The following is a 19,894-nucleotide window of genomic DNA, read 5'->3' as shown; positions in this document are numbered from 1 at the left end:
TATTTCTTAGAAAAACTTCGGACTACTGCATGTTTATTGCAATCTCTTCAAGCAATGGACACCTGGATGGGACAACCAATGAACTCACCAACTCGCTTTTGTCACTGCGGGATGGGATGGCAGTGCTTTTGTTATTTTTATAAGGAAAATTATGAATTGGGATGATGTGCACAGATCTAACTGTAACTAAATGTACTTTGTGATCTGGTCGTTGTTGTTATTATTAATGATAATTAAATCAAGACAATAATTGCAGGGGAAACATAAGTTGAAATATAAATGTTCACTGGATGTGAATAAGCCTCGCAGGACAAGGACACAAAATGACCTAGGATTTTTTGAGGGAAGGATCTCAGCCCGTATTGTTCATGTATTATTATTTATTTTATTCTGTCTTTCAATTTTTTTCATCACTCATAGTTACACCTTTTGCTTTCCAGTCTTTATTCTGCAAGTGTGAAGTTCATTGTTGTGGCGCGAGTTGCACGTAGTTCTTCGCTTACCGCCTATCCGATACCTGCTCGTCGTTCCACTCCACTGATGAAATAAAATGCAAGTAAACACACTCTGTTTCTGATTGAATTTCGCTGTCATGCAGTTGCATTTTTCTTGATTGCTCTCTTAATTACGGATAAAAGCAAAGTGGCTGGTGTTTGAAGTTGCAAAAGCAATCAGATGCCACCAGCTGAGTAAGACGGCCACTGTTTTAATTCCCAGATATCTTCTCCAAGCCTCAGGAACTCAGGACTCAGAGCCACCACACATCTCAGCATGCCTCCAAACATGACAGCGGTTACTTCTAAAGCAAAGTTGATCCTCATTGTTGGCTTAGGCTTTTCCGTGCACTTATTTTTTTAAATCTTTGCAAAATGACAAGTGCATTTGTGTTCTCCCAGACGTTTAATTTCTATCTCTTTTTAAATTACAGTGCAATCAAAGGTGGTATATGTCATCTTGGAAACATAATTAAGTTAATAAATGCATTTGCTTTAAAATGTATCTTTAAATGGACAGTCCAGCTAGCGAGACTCTAGCAGCATATGGGGGTTAATTGATGTTTGCTGAAGAGAAAGAAAATATGAAAAATGATGGTGGTCTGACTACGTGGCGGAAACTGTAATATGGAATTATTGCCTATGACTATAATTAAAAGGTTAAAGCAGAGAGCGTGATTGAATGCAGACACTGCAAGATGGTTAGCAATTATCTTTTAAGTTAGCATTCTAAGCTTAGCATGGAGATGCAAAGATAAAGGGAAACCATGTTGGTTATGGTTTTTTATGACACTATATATCATGTATTGTCTTGGCTGTCTTATAAAGTCTTTCCCATGGGAAAGAAAAATCACAAATTGGGTTTCTATTGTATCTAAACAGCAATGAGATGAAATGAAGAGCATATTGAGACTTTTGCCAAGGTCTCCTGCTTGTCAGAATTGTCTCATTAGAAAATTACCCTTGTAACCTTGCATGTGTCTCCTTTGTTTCAGATTGGAAGATTTCAATATGAATTTATTTATTTCTCATCATATTTTTAAAAAAATATAAATATTTTTAAAATATATTCATCACAATAATTGTATAGCTCTATAATACAACACAGTGCTGGAAACAGTTGTCTGCCGAATACAAAACTGTTAATTCTTGGCAGTAATACACTATATGTAATCTGGATTACGTAATCAGATTACAAAAAAATGAAATATTTAGATTGCAGTTTTATCCAAAAGCTGAAAATTGTTGCTTTTTGAGGCTTTATATGGAGTTAGGATGAACGTAAAGTGCATTTCAAACTGTTCTTAGACAAGCGCAGACAGAGAGCACACTGGAGGTTAAGTCATTCTCAAATTAGGGATCACTTTAACTTTCCTATGCAGCCAAGTGCATTCACTCCTAACATCCGGTCAAAAGTTTAGTTTCAGGCTGCAGATGCATGACTCAACATGGTTGGCAGACATGGGACAATGGTAATCAGTACATAGATTCAGAATTTATCATGTATAATTTTATTTTATTTGTGATTTAGGAGTAAATCCCCCCCCCACCACAGGGTTTGAAATACAGCATAGGTTTGCTCAAAATTACTTCATAATGTTCGTTCAGATTGGAAGATTTCAATATGAATTTATTTATTTCTCATCATATTTTAAAAAAAATATAAATATTTTTAAAATATATTCATCACAATAATTGTATAGCTCTATAATACAACACAGTGTTGGAAACAGTTGTCTGCCGAATACAAAACTGTTAATTCTTGGCAGTAATACACTATATGTAATCTGGATTACGTAATCAGATTACAAAAAAATTAAATATTTAGATTGCATTTTTATCCAAAAGCTGAAAATTTTATTTTATTTGTGATTTAGGAGTAAATCCCCCCCACCACAGGGTTTGAAATACAGCATATGTTTGCTCAAAATTACTTCATAATGTTGAACAAGTTTGTTAAACAAGCATTTCTTTAATGTGTTTAAAAGTTTACCAGCTCCTGAGATAAAAACGCTCACAATCTGTTCACCCAGGACACATGTTTTTCAAATGCATGTAAAAAGGCCTAATCTGCTGTTAAAGAATTATGTTCTGGCAGCAAGACCCCCTTTGTGTGTGCTGTGTATCTCTTGTAAATAGGGCTATTATAAGTCAAAGGCGTAGAAGAAAAGCTGCGGATCGGTAACCTGCTGCTACAGAATGAGACTGTGCAGTTCAGAACAAAAGCAATGGATGGCAAGTGGTGACAGAGAAAAAAAGCTTTAGATGGTGGGAGGTGTACCAGGGCCACAGGGATTAAACAAGTCTTTGCCTTTAGAATGTGTTCAGTGACAGCCTGCAGCGACACCGGCCGCTCCCTGGGGACCCTCGGAGACCAGACACAATCCTGTTTAATCACACATGCACACACACATATTTCCTATGACAACTAGGCCACACACCTCTCTGTCTCTCTTCCTTGCTCTTGTTCGCTCAGTCACTCTCGCTGATACACTCATGCTGTGCGTGATTTTCATAGGATCCGCTGTCTTATCTTACACTCACTACCTGGTATATGTTATCCTCCTTGGATGTCTTGCTCCTCCTAGTGCTTTCATTTTGTATCCTTTCCCAAGCTAAACATTATAGTGTTGATAACAGTACAGGTAACAGGATAACGTCTTGGTTACGTACTTAACATTGGTTCCCTGAGGGAAACGAGACACTGTGTATGATCACAATGGGACACCGTCCATGTGTCAAGGGTCTGCAGCCCTTATGCAATCCCGGCAATTTATTGGCTGATATGCCCCCTAGGGAGCTACGTTACGGGCTCCATAAAGGCAAGAGTCAGCCATTAAGTCAGATTTTATGCAAAAATCACAAGCCTATGCAGCTGCTCGAGAGTATGGACAGCTACGCAGCATCTCGTTCCCCTCAGGGAACCATGGTTACGTACATAACCAAGATGTTCCCTTCCATGGAACTCAAGCTGTGTATGATCGCTAAGGGAACGAAATACAGCCCATGTGGCAAGCATGTAGTGGCCCTAAAGCATCTGAATAAAACAAATTATGAATTTACCCCTGTTCCAACAGAAAGAACTTGGGAAGCAGGAGTCAAACCCTCATCCAGATTATAAAATGTAACAAATCTATGTGGAGAGGACCACCCTGCCACCATACAAATTTCCTCCAAGGATGCACCTCTAGCCAAAGCCCATGAGGATGCCTCCTTTTAGAATGGGCTTGAATATCCGAAGGTGACGGTAACCACGCATTTCGTAAGTAATGTGATATAGACTCCATAGACAGGAAAACCTTCAATTACAGCGCCCCAACCCGTCGAGGATGACCTTTTGTATACAGCGCTCAACCTGTGGAGGTGGCGTCTGTCGTTATCGCCTTGCGGCGACACACCTGTCCCAATGGAATGCACCGACATCAGAAGGCGGGTCCGTTTCCATGGCAGTAGAATTTGGTTGCACCCATGCATGACTATGAAGGGACAAAGTTCATGCGTCAGTAGTTGAAGTCCCTTTGTGGAGTTCATTCATCAATGAAAAGGTATTGCATGCAGAATGACCAGGGGAATGACAGCAGACGCCGAGATCATGAGCCCCAAAAGCCTGTGAAATCTTCTCGCAGGGAGAAAATGTCCCACTCTGAACATCATAAGACACTGGCGTAATGACAGAACAGGAGCTGGAGACAAATGCACCTGCATCGCCTGCGAGTCCAGCTCCACACCTAGAAACAGAGTCTGTTGTGCCTGTACTACTGTGGCTGGTTGAATGAGATTTAATAATGTTTCTGCCTTTATTGTATTCAGACATAAATGATGAGCGCCCTGATATGCATTTAGAGCAGGGACACTGACAGAAAAATCCTTCTCCCAAGTATTTTGAATGAGGAAGAATGTGTGAACATTGGGGGGAATGTTTATTTGAGAAAACTGGTTCACCACAAAGGCCGCAATGTTTTGTGTGCACTTGTGCTTGATGAACATCGAATTCTGTTAAGCATGTCTTGAGACCCTTGGTCATGGAGACAGAGATGAATTTGGGAGCATTTTTTGCATGTTTGCTCATCCTTTGTTTCACCACAAGTCTGTCGGGCTCACAGCTGGTGTCCTGCCGGCCATTTAAAAGGGGCTGGTCCAACATCCAAATTCTTACTTGGTGGGAACATACGAGGACCCTAATACCTCTTAGGGGTGCAAAACGTGTGTCCGGCATCTTAAGCGGCTCTCTGAGGAGACATTGAGAAGATGCCAAATGTGAGCGCCACAGAGCTGCAACAGGCTTTTCTCTCTGCCAGCATGTGCAAAGCCAAAACCGCTTGACCCGAAGCCAGGTAGGCCTTGTTCAACAAGGACGAAGTAATCCTGCACGGCTTTGAGGGAGGAGTAGGCCTCGACTTCCACGTTGTCACCAAAGAAGGAGAGAGATGGGCTGTCAGCATCTCTTCCATAGCCGGGACACATTTTAAAACTCTGTGGCCAATTGGATTGTAATGGTTGTAAGGTTAATCCCAGGACTTTGAAATCTCCTGATGGAGGTCCAGGGAAAAAGAGAACGGCCTACACGGCGTAGTTACGTGTTGGCCTAAAAAGAAGCAGTTGTCCAAGATGGATTTACGATATTCCTACTGAATTTCATCCAGCCAGTCCAGGTGCGGCTTCTTTCCTGCACATGTAATAACCTCCATCAAGACATGGTGTCTTCGTCCTCAGTGCCAAAAGAAACTGATGTGCAGGCCTCAGGGCTAGGATGCAAATGCCCGTGTGTAAACTCCACGGGAGAACATCGAGCCAAATGTTAAAAATGTTAACATTAAAACCACCTGCCTAAAACTGTTTAGGTCCCCCTTGTGCCACCACAACAGCACCAACCCGCATATCACAATAGTATTCTGAGATGCTATTCGTCTCACCACAATTGTACAGTGCGGTCATCTGAGTTACTGTAGACTTTGTCTGTTTGAAACAATCTGGCCATTCTCTGTTGACCTCTCTCATCAACAAAGCATTTCCGTCCACAGAACTCCCGCTCACTGGATGTTTTTTGTTTTAGGCACCATTCGGAGTAAATTCTAGAGACTGTTGTGCGTGAAAATCCCAGGAGATCAGAAGTTACAGAAATACTCAATGCAGCCTGTGTGGCACCAAAAATCATCCATGCAATTATCTAATCAGCCAATCATGTGGCAGCAGTGCAGTGCGTAAAATCATGCAGATACGGGTCAGAAGCTTTAGTTAATGTTCACATCAACCATCAGAATGGAGAAAAATTTTATCTCAGTGATTTGGACCGTGGCATGATTGTTGGTGCCAGATGGGCTGGTTTGAGTATTTCTGTAACTGTGGGTTGTGGCTGATTTTAAACAACAACTGGTAGATTATATTACAATTTACTGTATAGTTCTTCATATAGTGTTATTCATAAATTCTATTCATGCCAAGGGTAAATATATATAATAAAAGTCTGTCATTAGACTTCACTAGCACACTGAAGTCACATTGCAAAAAAAAAATGAGACATAAGTCATTTATTTCCACATATGAGAGTGGCCTAGATCAGAATTGAAAATGTCAGAATGAATTCGATTTGTGCTGTTTCTCCAATAAACAGATCTGTTTCACATGGGGGGTGAGGGGAGGGAATCAGATTTGGGCCACATTCAACTTAATTGTGAACATTGTTTAAAAATTGTACCCTGTTATTGAAATAATTTGGAATATATTTTTTACCCAAGTGAGTGATAGAGTAGATATTCAAACAAGGATTTGTACAGGTTTTCTAAGAACTAGATTATCACTGTAATAGTCATCATAATGTTAATACAGACATAAATGACCATTGCAACAAAAAACTGGAGTTGAGGGTAAAAGTGTTTTAGCACTGACTGCCATGTGAAACATAAAAGATTCAGTTATAACAATCAAAGAGCACTCCAGAGATGAGCGCTGTATTTAAGTATTTAAAGTTCTGTAATCTGCCATGCTGTGAACCTTTTTACCTGCGGTTGGTTTGGATGTTTCTTTTTTTAAATGTCATCTTAAAATGCATCCAGCTTCATCTGTAATTCTCCTCCTCGTCAAGATTATGGGCCTCGACATTAAAGAGGAGCAACGCTTTGGTTTGTCGCCACATAATGAAGAAGTAGCGCTTCAGGAGCGTGGAACTGAAGAGGCGATTTGTTATCCCTTCCAGCCTTGACTTCTAGATGCGAGCGGGGAGCATTAGCGGGAGAGAGACAGAGACGAGGGGTTCACACCTCATAGAGCCATCTTTTTTTTCAGCCTCTCAATCAAACCCAGGGTCCTGCTGACAGGCTCTCCCTGCAAAAAGCTCATTATAGACCCTAAACTGTTATACATGGGGCCAGAGCTGGATTTAAGGACCATGGGGCCCTGGGGCACAAATGTCAAACTCCCCTCAACCCATCCCTCTATAAACATATGTCAGAGCTATTATCAAAGTTAATATAGCTATATGAACATATTAGCTTCCATTTGGATTTATTTAAGCTTTAATTATTTATTTTTTGTGTGAAGGTCACATTAAAACTCACAAGGAAACTTTTTACCAGGCCAACTTTTTACTCATCATTTATTTATGGTACTTTTCAAATCCCTTTTCTGTATAGATTTGACTTTTTTAGCCATTGTCCCAGACCCAGACTTTCAATATTAAACTATGAAAATCCATTATAAAAATGCATATTAAGTTTACAGCTATTATTATCTTAACATATAGAGTGAAATAAACATAAACATGTTCAATATTTATTGTGTGAAATGAATCAAAAAGTATGATTGTCTCCCAGATCTGGACTTATTTCCACCACACCAAACAATTTTGCCCCAAATAAAGTTTTTCCAAATTTAGTATACATGGTAACCAAGTTACCGAGTAATTTGCCATGAAATATAAGACAAATGATGTTTGAAGGGAACTTAGGTAAATATCACATGTGAACAGAATATTTGAATTTAACTTTACTTTCTATAAGTCCACAGTGCTAAAAGTGCAGAATTAAGAAGCTGTTCCAGAGCTGTTCCAGAGGTGTGGACTCTGAGACTCTGAAACTCTGAGATTGGGCCCACTATTACATATTGGGCTGCAATAAATGGTGCTACATGAATCAAACTGTGGCCCTTGTGTTCTTCCACTGGGCCTTTTTACCTTGTGGGGGGAAGGTCTCTCTGCTTGGGGCCCCTGAGAGTCTGGGGCCCCAGGGAATGTGCAATAATTCTGCCCTGCATGGGGCTAATAATTCATAATAATACATGAGTGCTGGCAGTTGTTAATTGCAGGGTTCAAGACACTTTAGAGCTTGTCATGCAGTGCATTAATTTCAATCACTGCCTTTTTAAAGGTCACAATAAATGTATTATTGTTTTCCTTTAAGGTCCTGGTTAATACAAAAATTTTGTTTAAGTTGTTTCTCTCTGGATGATTTGTCACGTCGAGATGTTTGTGTTATTATATCGCTTAATTATGTTTGCCTATCCCCCCACCCCAAAAAGATGGAAAGGAAAAAGCTAATTTTCATTAGTTTATGAGCATGCAAGAGTACTGGCCAGTGGTATCAGTTCATACGTGGCCCAGCAATAAAGGCTTTATTAGCTGGAGTTGAGTTTATTAAGCAGACTGTATATTTCTCTGCCTGCGTATGTTAGAAAACCCCCTGACCAGCGAAGGCCACATCCTTTTCTGTCACCTCAGAGCCATGCTGAACTGATTAGAGTAATAAAATGACAGTCCTGCCATAATATACGGATGGCCTTTTGTTAGAGAGCCCGTTAGGTGCTAGAGAGGGGCTTGTTTGAGCTTTATTTACACCCGTATGTCACCAGAGCTCACCTTCGTGATAAAACATTCCAGCAGATATGCTGTGTTTTTGAAATGTCACGAGGCACACCCTGCTCTAGCGGGAATGGAAAATGCTTAAAGAATGGCTTTTGTGCGTTATTAATTCAGTCACTCTGCAGACTTTGAGGTCAAAAGTCTTGTTACTGCAGCAATTATAACCGTTTGAGAAATGCATTTTTATCATCCCGACACAAATCAGGGTTTGAAGTAGGCTACTACTTGACCTTGAGGTACATTTCAACTACCCTAATTTACTGGGACCGTCCTCTTGGACTGTCCTCTTGATTGTCAAGTTTAGGTTCTGGGAACGATAATCTTTACAAGCACAGCCATCAGTCAGAGCATTGACAGACTGACCAACCCGCAAAACAGGCTAATTAAGGTAGTCTAATTAACTTAATTAAGTCCCTTACTCTGCAGGCTTTACCATGGAATTAAATTTGTTGGGGACAATTATAGAGATCATTACTTATCTGGATACTGGATGTCTTTTGCTTGCTACCTGACAGGATCAAGGGAAAATAACAAATTCATCATCTTAATAGCTGAAAGGTTTTTAGAAGTCTCCTTCAGTTTACCCAATCTTGTGTCAGTCCCAAACTGTACTGAAGGCCAATTCAGTGGTGCTTTGAAAGTTAAGGTCAGCCATATATAGGAATTTGACAGAGGTGAGTTATTGTAGCCGTATACCAGTCAGAGACACAAAAGTTAGAAAGGTTAGAAATTAGAGAAAGAGAGCATGATCCTGCAAGAGGTTACCTCAGTGTTCTCTGTTTGCTGGTGAGTTGTACGGAGAGTGTGTTCAGACATAGGGAAAATCAATGTACCATAGTCACGTCCATCACTTTAACTAGGCAAGCCGGACACTTCCTGCCCTCTCAGGGGCCAATTTACAGAGTAAACAGGACCCTGGAGATGCCATGGCAATTTCCAGCTGTCCCATTGGTCACTTTCTCAGCATTTAGTGGATTTTAACAACTCAACTACTATGCCTCTACGACACAACCTGATAGCAGGGTGGACCGTTGAAACCCTTCAGTGATAAAGAAGCATTTATGATATGGTAAAATGGTCCAATTTTCCACAAAACCTTTCAAATACACCCACAGGGCTCATTGTTTAAAGTGGCTGCAACCTAGTTTATCGGTCATTTCATACAGTAGTTAACCCTTGGCCTACTTTCGTTTATGCTCTAAGTTCTTTGTGCTTACCACTTTGAAAAGGTAAGGGCACAGAGAACATCAAATGTCACAACATAGCTAAAGTAATTTTGGGGCCCTTATATGTTCACAAGGAGTTTTACTCCAAGAATCTCCAGTTTTCTTTTTTTTAAATACCGGAACAGTTTGATTTTCATGACTTTCTGTTCCTGAAAACACAATTTTCTGCCAATGCAGGCGGAACACCTTACTAAAATACTTGGACAGTAATTTCTGCAGTGCAATTCAGCAGCAGCGCTGCCTTATACTGAATCTACAGAGTAAAACACCAGATGCTACAAATTTAGCCTTATTCCCCAAGGAATGACTCTTATGAGCCCTTTCTTATAGGTAAATCAAAAACACATCAGTCAGAGTGGTTACTGAATTTATCTTACTGACTAAATAATTCTTAGTACTCAAAAGTACTAAAATAAATCTGTTTGGAAACAGTTGTAATTTTTGCAATTACGTTTGGTGCTGCTTGTGGGGCAGAAATGACACACTGCAGCTTTAAAGAGACAGGTCATTGTCCAAAAACCACAACAGAGAGCAACAGTGTCTGCCCACTTTTCAGCTGTCCTTGTTTTTCACTATTTTCCCCAATCAGTTCTAATAGACATTTCTACAAAAAAAATTAAACCAACCAGCTTCTGGGTGAAACAAACCATTACAACATTTTATTTGAAGCAAAAAATTATTTAAAAATTAAACAAAAAGGCAAATGCACAAGATTGTATACTTAACTGCTTTCATGACGAAATTAACTACAATACCATGAATCCTTGTGAATGGCGTAATAAAAAAAAAAAACAATGTGGGAAAAAAAAACAGTTGATTTTGATTTTAAGTTGTTGAACATAAGTATAGAATCAGTATATTTAAAGTATATCGCAAAATATTCAGATTGCATCATTCACACTGCATCATGGAAGTGGGTGGTCACTGCTGTGCTCTGTTACCGTAGTTTGTTTGCCAGGTTTCTCAGATTGGTTGATTTTCCTCAGGATATTGGGTAGTGTAGTAATTATTTTAATAAATACTATTTTTTCTACAAAGTTTAAATAACACAGACTTATGGCTTCAGCCAAAGCACATACCATTGATTTACAATCTCAGAGCTCATTGTATGTCTTCATATGTTTAAATTAGCTTTAATAATCAATTCCCCTATGGGAAAACTGAATTGGATTTTTACTTCCCGAACCAGACTGTTACGCTCTATAACATCCACATAAACACAGTGTTGTCTTAAGGCACCGTCATAAAAACCTTCCCTATCTGTAATCTGTTATACATAAAATAACATTAAAAGGTGTGATTGCTTCCTTAGTTCATCCAAAAAAGTAGGTGAGACTTGTAGAGTATGCTTGTCAACCCACCAGAGGCTGTCCCCTCCACATGCATTAATAATAAACAACACAGAATTGCTTTATCACAGCACTGAAAGATGACATTGAACATGACAAGAATGTACAACCCTCTGACCTTACTCAGAACTGTGAAGAGTGCATTGAGTCTATTTGACTGTTAAGTACATGTGCAGTGTCTTATGTAAGTTGGCTATACCCCCTCCTCTATCTGCTGACATAGGAAAATGCCGTAATAGTTATGGGTAACAAATTTGTAATACAGTAACAAATTTGTAAAATAAAAAGATTTTTTAAACTCCCATATGCATACGTACAGACCTGCACACTGTTTAACAAATGCTGGCTTAGAGGAGTGTATCTCAGTGATGCTATAAATCACATTAATGGACATCAGCAAACAGCATAAGAGAAAGTCCACACAGACATAGTATCATATGCTGTTGAGGTCTCCATTCTTTCCTGAGCCTGGCTTAAAAAGCATTTCCATTGGGCTGCAAGGACTCTGACACCTCTGTTGATTCACAAAACCCTGTTTATACCTGGTGCTTACATCCATTTCAGGCAATCAGATCAGAAGTGGACAGTGTTAAATACAAGTGTAAATGGGGTCCAAAATGTTAAAAAATTGGGAAACGCATGTCCATTTGTAGTCCTAAAGCAAATCTGTCTTGATGCACCCTGGATAGCAGCAAAGAACCACCTACTAAACTGTCAATCGTCCATTGCGCTAAAACAAAGTTTTAAACTTTGGTGGTTACAAAAACCTGCAAGGATATATTTAAAATTCAAGAAAGATTAAAATTCAAGATTATCTGGGAGAATCTTTTTTTCTTTAATTTTTTGCGCCAGTCACAATTTTTTAGGTTATGAAGTGCATCTCAAATGCTTTTCCTCTGATCACTTGTTGATCACTATATACAAAGGATTTTGAGGTGAGGTTCTCTGATTTTATGACTATATACATCACTCATTCTGACCACACTGCATGCTGAAAAAGCAGCACCTTAGACTGATTTTAAAAGGTGAAAAAACATCTTGCAGGATCAAACATCTTTATACTTTGTAATTTTAGATGTGCAACAGGGTTCCCTCCTCGGTCCTACCATAATTAATTTCATTGCCTCTCTTCGCAGATGCACCTCATTTGCTTTCACCTGTGAGTTTGTGTTTTAGTTGCGATTTTAATAGTGTTATTTTGCCTGCTTTTATGGTGAATGTTGTTTAGACGCACCTGAAGCTTGCTATCTATTCATTTGCTGAGAGCATCCATCCACGGCAGCCAATTTTCTGTTTGAGCTCTTACATTTATTTGTGATTTCATATTTTACCTCAAACTGCTGAAATTGGAAATGGAGAGAAAATACCTCTTCCTTTCCATATACCACACCTCCTCCCCTCAGCATTGGATCTTATCAGATGAGGGCAAAAAAAGAAATGTCTCGCTTGTGCATTTTACTGCTGATTTAATTAGCCATCTCTTGGTTAGTTCACCTCAGTATCTGTCACACCTCACTAAAATGAAAATCCATTCTCTGTGAAAAAGGTAGATTAATGAATGCCCTTTGTAATAAATGAAAATAGGAAGCGCAAATATGCATAGTCATGAAATTTAATTGTGCTTTCTGGTTATTGGATTTTGCAGGGAATGGGTGTGTGTGTGAAAGAGACAATAGGGACAGAGGTGGCTCAATGTAGCGTGTAACACACAGCCTCAGCTGCCTAATGAAGCAAGAGTTTATGACTGAATGCAACTGTGTCGCATTTACTACAGTGAAACATGCAAAAACACACTCATGTCCTTGGGTACTTGTTTGTAGACTAGCACCACACAGGTATCTGTTTACTCATGTAGATGGGCGAATCTCAGGAAACCAGTCAAGAGCAAAAGAAAGCGTATTTGTCTATAAGAAAATGAAGCTATATATATATATATATATATATATATATATATATACATACATACATACATACATACATACAGAGCCATGGCCAAAAGTAATGGCAGTGACCTAAATTGTGTGTTTTGCAAAGTTTGCTGCTTCAGTATTTGTAGATTATTTTTTCACATGTTTCTATGATTTACTGGAAAACAATGATACGTATTTTATACAATTTAAAGGCTTTTATTGGCAAAAACATTGAATATATGCAAAGAGTCAATATTTACAATGTTTACCCTTGTTCTTCATAACCTCTGCAATTCACTCTGGCATGCTGGATATCAGCTCCTGGGCCAAATCCTGACAGATGGCGATCCATTCTTGCCTTATTAGTGCTAAGAGTTGATCACAATTTGTGGGCTTCTGCTTGTCCACTCTTCTTTTGAGGAAGTCTTCTGCTGTCCAATCCTTGTACTTCCTGCAGAATTTCAGTCTGTCCTTGATGTTTTTCTTGGAGAGAAGTGGCTTCTTTGGTGCCCTTCTTGACACCAGGCCATTGTCCAAAAGTCTTCGCCTCACTGTGCATGCAGATGCACTCACACCAACCTGCAGTCAATATTGAGCAAGCTCTGCACTGGTGGTGACATGATTCCGTAGCTGACTCCTCAGAAGGATATGGTCCTGGTGCCTGCTGGACACTCTGGGACATCCTGAAGCCTTCTTCACTGCAGTTGAACCTCTCTCCTTGAAGTTCTTGATTATCCGGTAAATGGCTCTTTCAGGTGCAATATTCTTTGCAGCAATTTCCTTGCATGTGAGGCCATTTTGATGCAAAGCGATAATGGCTGCACGTCTTTCTTTAGAGGTAATTGAGAACAAGAACACAATGATTGGAAGCACTTCTTCCCTCTTTTATAGCAAACATTCTGCTCTTATAATCCAATCAGAATGATAGAGTGCTTTCACCTGACTAGTACTCGTTCACACTTTCCCAGGTGCTGCTGATATGATTTGTGAAATGATGTTAGCTAGTCATTTTGTGCCAGGGCAAAAAAACAGTGAAATTTGTTTTCTTTAGATTAAGTTACTTTTTTTGGACAATGAAGCTTTTTGCAATTATTTAAAATGCATCTGATCACTCTGCACACTAATCTAGAAATAATGTGAATCAACACCACAACAACTGAAGCAGAAAAATTAGCGAAAACACAATATTTATGTCACTGCCAATACTTTTGGCCATGGCTGTATATATATATATATATATACACTGGTGGTCAAAAGTTTGGAATAATGTACAGATTTTGCTCTTATGGATATAAATTGGTACTTTGTTTCACCAAAGTGACATTCAACTCATCAAAATGTATAGTCAGGACATTAATAACATGAAAAATTACTATTGCAATTTGAAAATAATTTCAGAACTTCTTAAACTACTTCAAAGAGTTCTCGTCAAAAAATCCTCCATATGCAGCAATGACAGCTTTGCAGATCCTTGGCATTCTAGCTGTCAGTTTGACCAGATACTCAGGTGACATTTCACCCCACACTTCCTGTAGCACTTGCCATAGATGTGGCTGTCTTGTCGGGCACTTCTCACGCACCTTACAGTCTAGCTGATCCCACAAAAGCTCAATGGGGTTAAGATCCATAACACACTTTTCCAATTATCTGTTTATCCAATGTCTGTGTTTCTTTGCCCACTCTAACATTTTATTTTTAATGTTTCAAAAGTGTCTTTTTCTTTGCAATTCTTCCCAAAAGGCCCCTGAGTCTTCTCTTTACTCTTGTACATGAAACTGGTTTGAACAGGTAGAATTCAATGAAGCTGTCAGCTGAGGACATGTGAGGTGTCTCTTTCTCAAACTAGAGACTCTGATGTTCTTATCCTCTTGTTTAGTTGTACATCTGGCCTTCCGCATCTCTTCTGTCCTTGTTTGAGCCAGTTGTCCTTTGTTTTAGAAGATTGTAGTGTACACTTTTGTATGAAAAATTGCATTACCTTCATTGCTCAAAACAATGATTGACTGACAAGTTTCTTGAGAAAGCTGTTTCTTTTTTGCCATTTTTGGCACCTTAAGACATGCCAGTCTAATGCATAGTATGGCAACTCAAAAACAAACACGAATACAATGTTAAGCTTCATTTAGCGAGCCAAACAGCTTTCAACTGTGTTTGATATAATGGCAAGTGATTTTATAGTACCAAATTTAGCATGATTACTCAAGGATAAGGTGATGGCTGCTGGAAATGGGGCCTGTCTAGATTTGATCAAAAATGACAAAAATAGTGATGGTGCTATCTCACCAGCCACTTTATTATGTACATCTATTATTTCTGTGATTATCTAATCAGCCAATCTATTAGCAGCAGTGCAATGTATAAAACTATGCAGATATGGGTCAGGAGCTTCATTTAATGTTCATATCAACCATCAGAATAGGGAAAAATGTTTTCTCAGTGATTTACGCCATGGCATGTTTGCTGGTGCCAGACAGGCTGTTTTGAGTATTTCAGTATTTTGAGTTTTTAACTGCTGATCTCCTGGAATTTTCAAGTGCAGAATGAAAAAAACATCCAGTGAGTGGCATTTCTTTGGACAAAAATGGCTTGTAAATGACAGAGGTCAGATGAGAATGGCCAGACTGGTCCAAGCTGACAGGAAGGTCACAGTAACCATTTTAAATGCGTGAATTTTAAAAACACTGAATTTAACGTGTTAATTCAGTGCGATTAATTTGATTAAAAATAAATATTTATAAAAAAAAAAAAATTTAAAGTTGACAATTTGTTTCCTTATTGAGAATACAGTAATTCCTTCATCTCATTAGTTTAATATGAAACTTCTACGTAAGTATTTTTTGTACTGCCTTTAAATTATACTGATTGAAATAATAACAAAATCTGTCTATTCATTGCAATGAAACTGTAAATTCAGATGGATTTTTTTTCATTACTGTAACAAATAAGACTTTTTGCTTTATTGTCATAAAAATAGTAGTTAACAAAAACCTGTCTAAAATATGCTTCATTACATAGGCTTCTTCATTTTTTTATTTGATATTGTTTTCACAAATAAATCTCTCTTAAAAATAAAGATTCTATAAAGGGGTTTTCACAACAATGCCATGAAACCATTTGTGATTTCCCAAAGAACATCGATCCTTATAAAAAAGAAAAACAAATTTTTTGAATACCATTTTTATAGCGTAAAATTTTTTTTTCCATTACCAAAAACCTTTTGTGCAATGTGATGGTTCCATGGATGTCAAAGGTTCTTCACAGAACCATACATGCTAATAAAGAAACTTTACTTTTACCTCTTTACTGGTACCTCCATCCATCCCTCTCTCCCTCCCTCCAATGTCTGAAGACACCCATTGGTTTGAGCCAGAGCGCTTCATTTTCTCTAGATGTTACTCCTGCTTTCTTACATGCTGCGTGTTTTCATCTTCGTTGTGGGACATTAATCTGTCTTTGGCGGAGCAAGCGGGATTGCAGGCACATACCAGCACCTATCCTAAGGGGGGACACTGAAAAGCCGTTTCTCTCCCTCCATCTCATAAAAGCTCCTCACATTAACACAGATGTACAAATAAATTCAATGTAGGCAGAAAATGCGATAAAGAAATAAGTCATACTAATTAGCTTGCTAATTCTTTGAGGAATGTGTCAGCTTGATAAAGGATGCTAAAGCTTATTTAAGTAAAATCAGCGTTGTAAATTTGTAATTCTTCTTATGTTATATTTTTTTACACAGCTTTATTTTAATCCCACTTTATGAAGTTTGCTGCACATAGCATGGGTGAGAGGGAGAAAAAAGGAAGGGGGGTTTGAATGTGTTGTTGTAAGGCATCAGGGGTCTCTGACACCGCATTAACACGCCACAGGCTTTTGTTGCCATCTAGGGTCCAGACCACGCTCTCGCTTTTTCTTCCGTCTTTTCTGGCTTAAGCTCTTGCGCACTTCCCTCAGCATGAGTATTTCACATTTTTGCCCTTTTAAAATCTCAAAAATAATTAGAATGAACAATGTGGCATTTCATTATCATACATGTATAAGCAGTAGCCAGAGGGCTGGCTGCTGCATGGAGAGTGAATGGCAGAATGAAAGCTCCAGCTATCCCTGGAGGAGTGTGATGGAGATATCCCACAAAGCCGCTGCCTGTCAGTGTGATCGGCCCACAGAGGGCTAGCATCTCCACGATGTCTCTGCCACACAAAGCAAATGTCACACTGTCAGCAAAATGAGAACCCTGTTTTTGAAAAAAAAAAAAAAAAAAGACAGATTTGAAATGGGAGCTCTGTGCAGTGGAGAGGAACTTCACATTTTGTAATTATTCTTATTTTTTTGAAAAATACTTATATGCAGGAGAGTAAAACCATTTTCTAGCAAAGCCAGTGCACTTTGTCTGATTGCGGATGGACATGTGGGTTAAGATGTGTCGCCCACAGTGCTGGGGAGTACCTATGCTACTAACTTTTCAGTAACGTGTCAGTAGCTCAGCTATTTTCACAATAGTGCAGCTTTTCCTGTATCAAGCTGTCATATTGGATTGTGCACGCAGCAATGAAGCAGAGGTAGTAATCAAACACACTCACCTGAACTGACCTCTCCCTCACACACACATGTAGTGCTGAAAATTATTTTGAAAAGACAAGTTGTTTGAGTCAATTGGTTCTTTTGGACAGTTTGTGTAAATTAACTGGTTACAATAAAGGATTCAGTTATATTTAGCATTGGGAACTCCAATTCATTTTAGTGAGTTATTTCATCCAGAAGCTTCATTTCACTGGAACCCTAAATTAACTTTGCCTTCTTTTTTAAAGTGAAATATTTAGTGTCTTGCTGCTGTCTATCGTGAAATTTTGATTCAGTCATATCAAATAAGACGTTTTCTAGGTTTATAAGTTTATACCGTATTTATATTTTCAATGTAATGTTGTCACCCTAATTGTTTAATTTCATCATAATTAAATATAATCTAATTGCTATATATTTTAAAATATATTAATGTTTAAATAGCTTCAATGTAGTTAGTTATTTTTTGTTAGTAGCTTGTAATTTAGCTAGTTTGAAAGAGTAGCTTTAAGCTAACTTGTAAGTAACAGTTGTCGCCCCTTCAATCTATCAAGCTGTTCTCAATTTTTGTCAGGTGGCAATTTATTTAGAAAGGGCCCATCTGTCTTTGACTGAGAGAGGCACATTACTTTTTTAGGCTAGAAATGTATTTTTCCATGTCTTCTATATGGCAGATCAAATTAGTTATGTCAAAGCAAACTCATGCAGGTCATCACAAGTTTTTGAATTGTCCATGTATTTTTTTTACTAGACATTATGCCATGAATGAATATTTATTCCATATGATATAGACACTTTCTATGAATTTCAGTTGATACAGACATCATTTAATTCTGCATATTTATTTACAACTTGAGTAAAAAATGGCCCAGCGTACCCCATTCACCCCTATTCTATAGTGTCCTCATTGTCTTTGTCCTGGAAAAAAGAAAGAAAGAAAACACATATCAAGCTAACTATGAGAACAAAAAATAAGTTTTTCTTTTGTTATTTTCTGCTTTCTATCTACTGGTGGCTTTGCTGTGTTAGCTGCTGTACTCTGCAATTGCTGTAGTTATCCACAGGATCTTAGATTTTGTGATAATCCTCCAATGGTAACACACAAGGGTCAGCCCAACCAAGAGTGCTGATATCAGGCTGGTCCTAGGGTTAAGCACTAAATCACAGACTGGTAATGCCGCATGGGACTACAGGTGTGCGTTTGTTTCCATGTGTGTCCATAGGAGTCAATCAAGAAAAAAGCTCAATCAAGGCACTTTATGAGATTTTTAGCATGCAACGGTTCCACTCCTACCCTTTTCCCATTTAAGTGCTGACTGGCCTGATGATAACGTATGGCGCAAAAAGTAATTGGAAAATTGGCGGGCTTGTCAGAGAGATTTGGTGGATGGCACAAGCTGATCCGGCAGCAAGGTTCATGAGGTGTCATCCCACCATGAGATTTATATCTCCCCAAGGGCCGGCAATGGCAAAGTACCCGGAGTTCAGGAAAAAGTAACTAATTTTTCACAAAGGTCTGGCTGCATATCAGAAGTCATCCACAGACAGAGACAAGACCCATATGGGAGAGACAATGCTGAATAAAGCAAAGCTGTCTGCTCAGATTAACTGCTGAGACAGCTGCTGGAGCCAACTTTTACCAGCCTTGGATCACAATTCTGATGTTTGAATTTCTTTAAGTAATGAAGATGGAATATATTAGGGTGTATTATCACGGTCACACTTTTTACTCTGTTATCACTATGTAATAAATAAGGCTGTCAATCAATTAAAATATTTAAACAGTCCCGCCTCAAAGTCATTTCATTGGTTGAAACAATGTTACTATGTTGGGCTGGTGGCTCAACCAAGCAGACCAATATTTTGATAGTAACTCGTAGACAGTGTTTAAACTTTTTGAGGAATTAATTGAACATTTCCAAACTTCACCTTTAACCTCGTGCGACTTTCGTATCAGTGTATATATATATATATATATTGCATTGTTTTTTTTTTGTATACTGTATATTTGCACTATAAATAGAAACACTGGTCCCACTGCAAACTTTCAATAACTGAATAGATACAATATATCAAGACAATTTTTTTTATTTTTTTTTTTTATTTATATTTGTCATTCATATTTGTACAAATGACAGTATGTTTCACTCACAAACTTGTCAAGCTCTGATGATACTTGAATTCAACCATACAAATGCTGCAAATGGCTTTGCTTTTCACACCATCCAGATTTGATTTATAAATGAACAGTTAGGAAGGTCTTTCTCAATTTACTGATAAGTCGAAGCTCTGTGTTAAAAAGTTGCCTATTTAATAATCGCATGCATTAACGTGTAAACTTTGACACCCGTATTAGGTAAATATTATGTTCTCCAAAGAGGGGTGGGATCCCTTTTGAACTGCTTTAGTGATATTCAATAAAACTGGATCGGATCAGCTGCTGTAACCACATGAAGACTGTGAAAGAACAATAGAAGCTTTAATGAGATGCCTGGTTTGAAGTGTG

At 38.4% G+C, this 19,894-nt stretch overlaps 1 protein-coding gene across 1 annotated transcript in view; it reads left to right on the top strand.

Annotated features, from left to right (window-relative positions):
- LOC127651082 (PHD finger protein 14) overlaps positions 1-19,894 on the top strand; it is a 130,905-nt gene that overhangs the window by 109,428 nt on the left and 1,583 nt on the right. The gene's annotated exons all lie outside the window — the stretch shown is intronic.

The sequence above is a fragment of the Xyrauchen texanus genome, chromosome 10 (genome assembly GCF_025860055.1).
Source record: "Xyrauchen texanus isolate HMW12.3.18 chromosome 10, RBS_HiC_50CHRs, whole genome shotgun sequence".
NCBI lineage: Eukaryota > Metazoa > Chordata > Actinopteri > Cypriniformes > Catostomidae > Xyrauchen > Xyrauchen texanus.
The sequence above is the reverse complement of the archived record's forward strand: the minus strand, read 5'-3'. Positions and strand labels throughout refer to the sequence as shown.